Raw genomic sequence first — 8,598 nt, 5'->3', positions numbered from 1 at the left:
AATGGTTGGAAATCGTTGTATACGCTACATCTATTTCAGAAGCAAGTTCTTGAACAGGTGTACATAGATTGGCTTCGTCCAAGCCTCTTAATTGATCGTTGTTAACATCCACTGGTTGACTACTACACTTATCATCTTCAAGACTTTCGTCGGCGCTAAAAAATTTCTTAAATCACCACTGTGCTGTGTGTTCAGTAGTTGTTCCTGGGTCAAACGTATCGTTCATACTGCGAGCTGTTTCGCGGCTTTTCCGCCTAGCTTAAATTGAAATAAAAAAAATTGTGTGAATTTGTTTTTTATTGTTGTTGTTTTTTCATCTTGTATTCAACATTCTGAAAAGAAGACGTAATTGTTTTAAAACGATTGTAATTTAAACGATTAGATAGAGCGAAAAACTCTCTTTAAAATAATATATAAAGTAAAGGTATTAAACGAAAACTTATTTGATAATACATCATCTTCAATGAAAATTAAAAATTCCGCAAGTATATATATATATATATATATATATATATATATATATATATATATATAATATAAAGCTGGATGTGTGTGTGTGTGTGTGTGTGTGTGTGTGTGTGTGTGTGTGTGTGTGTGTGTGTGTGTGTGTGTGTGGTCACGAATAGGCTCCTATATGGTTGACTATTTTAAAAAACTGCTGATTACATATAATGATAGAAGATATATCGAGACACAGGAATGGGTATGTTTGATCCTGCAGATCGGTAGTTCATAAAAATTGTGGGGTTTGCGTTCGCGCCTGGTCCACAAAGTATGGAAATAAAAAATTTAAAAATTAAAAAAAAACGTTTACGAGTGTTTTTGATATAGATGTACATAGGAATACTTTGATAAGTATGTTTTAACTTAAATATAAATATGGTATAATGGTATAATAAAATTGTGGGGTCTGCGTTCGCGCCTGGCCTCCATAGAATGGAAATAGGCACAAACTTTAATAAAGACTTTTCATATCTACCTGCGTAAGTGTATACTTTGATAATTATGTTTCAGTTTGAAGAAATATGGTATAATAAAATTATTGGGTGTTCGTTCGCGCCTGACCTCCATAGAATGGAAATGTGTCACAAAGTTTACCAAGGGTTTTAATATAGATCCACAGAATATTGTGATAAGTGTTTCAGTGTGAACAGGTATGGTATAATAAATTATGGGATTTGTCTATTTTATTTTTACTTTCGTCATATTTTGCTTTGGTTCTGATACCCCCACATTCGAAGCTATCTCTTTACAACCCTTTCTTTTCATAACCTATCATACTTTCATAAATCAGAGTCCATTTTCTGTAGGCTGTTTTTGAACCCAGTCAACGACGGGTACTTTTGCTAGTATATATATATATATATATATATATATATATATATATATATATATGTGTGTGTGTGTGTGTGTGTGTGTGTGTGTGTGTGTTTGTGTGTGTAGTTGTGTGTGTATATATACAAAAATATTGGCTACACATGTACATACATACTTCTGCTGCAACTCTTTTCGAAAAGCAACGTCTTCAAACTAAACTTTATTTGTATAAAACCTGATTTTAAATTGTCCTTCTTTATACGTTTTTATTTTTACTTTCATCATATTTTGCTTTGGTTTTGATACCCCCAAATTCAACCCAAATTTACAACCCTTTCTTTTCATAACCTATCATACTTTCATAAATCAGAGTCCATTTTCTGTAGGCTGTTTTTGAACCCAGTCAACGACGGGTACTTTTGCTAGTATATATATATATATATATATATATATATATATATATATATATATATATATATATATATATATACAATATTTTCGCAAAAATCAAGACGACAAAATATAAAATGAGAACATGGTATAGTGTATTTTCATGCATTACAATTGTCTGAAGAATAGCTATTTTGAAATATTTTGCTTTTGTTTTGATACCCCCGAAATGGAAGCTATCTCTTTACAACCCTTTCTTTTCATTTTCAAGTTTACACGCTAAAATATTCTGTAAACTTAAAACTTAAAAGTGAATATAAATATAAATATTTATATAGTAATCCAAACCAAATAAAAAAGATCAATACAACAAAGATAAGAAATAAACACAATTTAAGGCTGTAAATTATACTTTACATGAATTTATTGTTCGACGGCATACTCAAATAAGAAATATTAAAATTTCCTTGATCCGCTTGCAAATTTTCTTAATTGCAAACGTTTCGTTCAACAGACCTGGTTTACACACATTTTGGATTTCTAATTTGGATCTTTTTTATTTTAATTAACGTTTCACCCCAAACAAGGCACAGGGCCACTTAGTCGTGAGGAGCTACTATTTATTTTGCAGGGCTACTATTTATGACCAGATTTGCAGGGATACTATTTAGGGAATTGGGCATCGAAATGTCTGCTCACATTACATTTGAATTACTGCATGTAAGTGTTATATATTGGTATCATCGAGTTCTCACTGGGGTTATCATTGAGGGGTACCAAATTGAGCTTTCGTTACATTTGAATATGTTATATAGAGTTCTTCATTTAGGGGCACTTTTTACGTTTGGGTGTATACACTGTATAACATCAAAGATTCCGGGTGCGTATGATTGTCTCTAATATAAATGGTTGTGTGTTTGATTATCATAAAGGGAATCATGTGTGTGACATGTAATTTCTGAACCTACCTCTGCTTCTTCAAAACGGACCATCTGGAAATTTCTCATCCTGGAGGGAGACTTGATACCTGTTTGACGGAGATTTATCACTCCAAGACGATGAATGTGTTTTATAGTTTTTTATTTCACTTTCCCCAGAGGTCCTGCAGCAGGTGGAAGTGAAATCTGCTTGTGTGGGTTCTTCTTCACACACGTCAGCGTTCGTCTCCCCCCTCCCCAGTTAAGAGGGGGAGACCACGAAAAAACGCCCGTCTTCTTCAAAGCTCAAATCAAATCTCACAGATCTAGCCAACCTGCCTGACCACGTCACATATACGTAATCTGGTCAGCTGACCTTCAGTTCTGGTAAACGTGTCTACCTCCACGTTTACTCACCTCTCTCTCCCTCTCTCTCTCTCTCTCTCTCTTTCTCTCTCTGTAACATCTCTCTCTCTCTCTGTAACATAAGTACAGTCAGGTGCAGCAGTCCAAGAGAAAAAGCTATTCGAGTAGAAGCCTTTACGATATCTATAGTTTAGGGGTGGGATTTTGCTGCTTGTCGGGTTTGCCGTAGTTATTGTCGTCAAGAGGGTACTATTGCTCGGAGTTTGTCAAAGCACTTGCCATTGAAATATTTGTAAAACATGCACGAAGATGGAGTTTAGTTGATAGTTCATGACCTATTATGTTGGTGACTCTTTTTTACCTGTCCAGGAGTGAGAGACTAGTGACAGATGCCCAGATTTGGCCACAATACTCCATTCTTGGGCGAATTGTGGTCTTGTAGAGACGCGGGATACTCTCAGATGTTAGTAGCCTTTTAGCATGGTAAAGAGAGTCCACCTTCTTTTCCTAAATATATTTGTCCTAATTCATGTTGTCTATGAATGTTAACCCTAGGAGCTTGAGAGAAACACTTTCAGGTAGTGCATTATTAGCCATGGCAATCAGTAATTGAGGAGATTTCTTGTAATTATTAAAGGAAATAAGCTTAGTCTCGGAAGCATTGAATGTTACCAACCAGTTTCGGCCACATTCCACTACAGACTGGAGGTTTTCCTCTAGAGTTTTAACAATTTCCTTAGATACGTGTTCATTTGTTTTACCCTCGTGTCTGTTATAGAGCGTGGTGTCATCAGCAAATATACCCATCTCAGAGAAATTTTTATCAGGGAGGTCATTTATGAATATCAGGAATAATAAAGGTCCAAGGATTGACCCCTGTGGCACAAGCGCATTTATATCATATTATTTTGATATACACCCATCGAGGACAACCTGGATTTTATTATGTCCATACCATACGATTTGATTTTCAAGAGAAGACTATCGTGCTAAACCCTGTCAAATGTCTTAGCTATGTCTAGGGCTACTGAACTAGTTTAACCTGCTCTATCTAGTGCTTCATATATGCGTTCGAAATTACAGTAAGGATATCTGCAGTAGAACGGGCTGGTCTAAATCCGTACTGTTTGTCAGATAAAAGCTTATTGTCTGTGAGGTGGCGAACTAGTGCTTGATTGACTAAGGACTGAAAGATGTTGGCAAACAGAGGGGAGTAATTTGTCAATATTATAAATACAGATTTTTATGGGTACATTGAGTCTTATGAGCACTTCGTCTTGAAAATCCCTCCACATCTTTTCATCTGGATTTTTAATCTTTAAGTTATAATTTTTATTTTTCATTAATTTTCCCCATTTCATGAACTCTTTTCACTAATACTTTTTTTTTCATTTATGACTAGTTTCATATAATGTTGTTTCAATTTACGAAAGTACCAGCAAATTCACAGCTTCACTATAATATTTATTTACTAATATCTTTCCTCTGATGAGAAGAACGCATTACTTTCAAATTCTATGGATTAAGGAAATTTTACTATATTTTATTTGAGTATCATTTATTTGTCATTTTATTACACCACAAATTTAAGCTAAATTGAATGTAACAGTTTAAACAACTTATACCTCATTTGAGTCCCCTTTTATTCCTTTATTTATTCCTTTTATTACCTGTTCATATTTAATTTTTTAATTGAAGTATCCGAGTGTTCATGTCAATTATAAAAAATAACATCAATTAAAATTGTTATATAAATGTAAATTTAGAACATCAATGCAACACAAATACAACAGGAACACAATGAACTAGTAAATATTTAGTAGCAATTTAACAGCCTGCAATCTTTTGGGCATTCCTTGAATTAGTCTGCGACAATACTCCGGTTAAATGGGCATACCACTTCTCTTTAATTTTTGTCCAAAGTTTTTCCGGGTTTGAATTTTTATCATTGCGTAGCTGTTGCTTGATGTAAAACCATACGTTTTCGATATGATTGAGGTCTGGAGATTGTGCAGACCAATCCAAACATGGAATATCATGCTCTTCGGGGAACTTTTTGACATTGTCAGCTGTGTGAATAGGAGCATTATTTTGCATGAAGATGGGAATATATATATATATATATATATATATATATATATATATATATATTCTGCATGAAGATGGGAAGATATATATATATATATATATATATATAGAGAGAGAGAGAGAGAGAGAGAGATCGTACAATTCGTTTTGCATTCGATCTTCTCTTCTGTTAATGTAACAATAAAACAATAAAAATACTCGTATCAAAAACATGAATTCAAATTTCTAGTTCTAATATAATAAAAAGTAGGCTCTTCTTCGTTATTGTAACGAAATTCGAAAATGGAAATATTGTCTCTCAAGTGAAACCAATAATATCTACTGAATTGTCATGTCACAGTAATGAACATATCCAAAAATTACGAAATATGATAAGTAGAAAAGTAATTATCATTAATGAAAATAAATTTCGAATACAATAAGCGAAAATTTAGTTTTGCAAAAAACAAAGGAACCAGAGATTTCGAGTCGTAACACAAAAGGCGGAGGGTAATTTTTTCTCAAAACTGAAAATCTTTGGCCAATTTAGCAAAATCGAATTTTCCCTAATTGTCTTAAAAAATTATTGTTTTTATTTTAATACTAGCATTTCATCCCAGCGTTGCCCGGGTGTTTGGATGTGTATGTTGAGCAAAAAGAAAAAGAAAAAAAGTGGTAGTAGGAAGGCAGGCTCGAACCCGTACCGCAAAGAAGGAAAAGAACGGGGTAAAACATAACGTTTATGCTGTTACGACCACTGCCAAACCGGACATTTTTTTAAATTAAGGCTAGACAATCTAAAGGAGAGGATAACTTTCAAAAATATCGGCGAAAAAAGTGACCCCCCCCCCGTAGAAAAGTGCCTAGTTGAAGGGGAAGATATTAATTTTTGTAGCCAATTTTTCGATATTTGTCGTATGAAAGGTCGAACTTTAAAACGATACTGATCTTGGTAAAATCAGTCGCCTCTATTGAAAGTTTAAGGCAGACATGCAAACAGACATACATACATACATTTATATATTGGTAACTAAAGATTTTCGCCCCAAACTCATGGAAAAGCTTGCCCTATCTCTGAATACCCTTTATGTAAAATTTCAAATATTTAGATCAGAAATTGACTGAGTAATTTTGAAGAGACCGCAGAGGTCAATTTTTTTTAAACTTCGACCCCTATTATGACCCCTTAAAATTTATTGTTTTGGGCTCAAATTAACTTATTACGTTAGATCCATGTCCAAGGAACCTATATCTAAAATTTCAAGTGCGTAGACCCAAAATTGTCGGGGGAGTTTGGTAGAGTTCTCAAAGGTCAAATTGTTGAACTTTGACCCCTTAATCGCTAAATTTCTGGCCAAAACCCGATCACCTCGATTTTCCCAAATCTCAGTACCCGGTATATCAAATTTCGAGTCTGTAGACTGAAAATTCACAAAGTTATTGCGAAGGGAAATGTACACAGACACACACACAGACACGTTCACTTTTATAGATATATAGATTTAATTTTCTACCTTATCGGTTTTTCGTAATACTTTGATATTTTCATTCTTTGGACATGAAAATACAGTAGATACAAATGGTTTCACTTCAAAAATATTTCAATTTTCGAATTTCACTACAATATAAGGGAGGACAACCAAAACAAATGTATTTCCCTTCGGAAAAAAATGTCAAAATTACATTGCAAGGGAAGCAACTCTGAAAGCTAGAAATGATTTATCTACGGGAGATAACTACGCGTGTTTATATTAATTTGTTATCTTTTACTGCTAAAAGCTAATTGAACATAGTTTTGCGTCAGTAGTCATTAGTGGGCTTTAAACTTACTATTATGCAGCTTTTACTTTATGACATGCATACTTTGGGATTTGCTTTTTCTATGAGAATATTTACTTTACAATTCCAATCTTTGGAATTCATTTTACAAATAGTGATGCTAGCAGCGTAGATTATATATTTTTAAGGTGCTCCTTTAAATTTGTTTGTTTTTTTTTGTTTTTTTTTTGTGTATTGATATTCATATTAAAAGCTCTTTTTCTCTTTTTTTTTTTTTTTTACTTGCCTCCCCACGAGAGAAGAGTTAGACACAAGATCGGTTTTAATGTGGGGAAGCCAGCTCCCCCAAAAATGTATCAATCATGAAGGATTTCTCCTCTATTAACCGATACCAAAAAAAAAAATGAAATGCAACATCAGAACAGATACTATACTTTGATCTTGGCCCGAAGGCCAAGAAAGAAAAAAGGCAACTTTTCAATTTTTTTATTTATTTATTTATTTATTTACTTGAGACATTAGGAGAGAGTTAGACATGAGGTCGGTTTTTAATGTGTGAGGAAACCAGCTGCCTAAAAAGGGGCACATTGGTTAGTATTAAAAATTTTTTAAAGTCATGAAGGATTTCTCCTCCATTAACCGATACCAAAAAAATGAAGTGCAGCAACTTTGATCTTGTCCCGAAGGCCAAGAATTCCCTATTAGTTTTTTTTCTTCTTCTTCTTCTTTTTATGGGATGATCATCTTTAGTGAACTATTACATGTAATTATATTCATGCAGATATTCTACGTGATTTATACTTGCGTAATATTTGTGTAAAAAGGTTATAGTAAACACAAACCTCTTTCTTCAGGCGGCAAAAAGAAAGCCCGCACTTGTAATTTTTTTTAAAAACTGCAAATTTAAGTTAAATTTACTCTAACTGTTTAAACAAACTATACCTTATTTGATTCGCGTTTTATTCCTCTATAATTTTACCTGTTCATATTAGCCTTTTAATTGAAATATTTTAGTGTTCACGTCAATTTAAAAAAATAACTTCAAATTGAGGAGGCAAAAAGAAAGTCCACACAATAGAAAATTGTTATTTAAATCTAACTTTAGGGCATTAATGCAACACCAATACAACAGGAACATAATGTATTAGTAAATATTTAGTAGCAAAGCCTTTCTGCAATTTGACAGCCTGCAATGTTTTGTGAATTCAGGGAAAGGGCATCCCAATTTTCTTTAATTTTTGTCCAAAGTTGTTCCAATTTTGAAATTTTATCGTTGCGTAGCTGTTGCTTGATGTAATGCCATACGTTTTCGATAGGAGTTATGTCTGGAGATTGTGCAGGCCAATCTAAACACGGAATATAACGTTCTTCCAGGAACCTTTTCACATTGCCAGCTGTGTGAATGGGAGAATTATCCTGCATGAAGATGAGATTATCAACCAAATTCCGACCAAAGTAGGGTAGAAAATGCTCAGTAAACATATTAATGTACTTGGTCGAATTGATTCGGACTATCAAGCGAACTATAGGCCCTGGGCCATTGGTACTAATAATGCCCCACACCAAAACTGAACCTCCACCACCTTGCACCGTGGAAAATGAGCACATAGGATTAAATTCTTCGTCTTTCCTCCGAGGAAGTACTTCCTACCATCACTGCCTATCCTATTAAATTTGCTTTCGTCGCAAAAAAGCACTTTTGACCAATATGAAGGGTCATGATCTTCATTGCATCTGACGGAGTCCAGACAGCGCTTTCTGT

General features: G+C 33.9%; 1 pseudogene; it reads right to left on the bottom strand.

Moving 5' to 3' along the window:
- Positions 1–7,150: 7,150 nt before the first annotated feature.
- LOC145285276 (U2 spliceosomal RNA) lies at positions 7,151–7,301 on the bottom strand (annotated as a pseudogene).
- Between the last annotated feature and the right edge of the window lie 1,297 nt (positions 7,302–8,598).

The sequence above is a fragment of the Euprymna scolopes genome, chromosome 9 (genome assembly GCF_053919585.1).
Source record: "Euprymna scolopes isolate OS-2025 chromosome 9, ASM5391958v1, whole genome shotgun sequence".
Taxonomy (NCBI): domain Eukaryota; kingdom Metazoa; phylum Mollusca; class Cephalopoda; order Sepiida; family Sepiolidae; genus Euprymna; species Euprymna scolopes.
The sequence above is the reverse complement of the archived record's forward strand: the minus strand, read 5'-3'. Positions and strand labels throughout refer to the sequence as shown.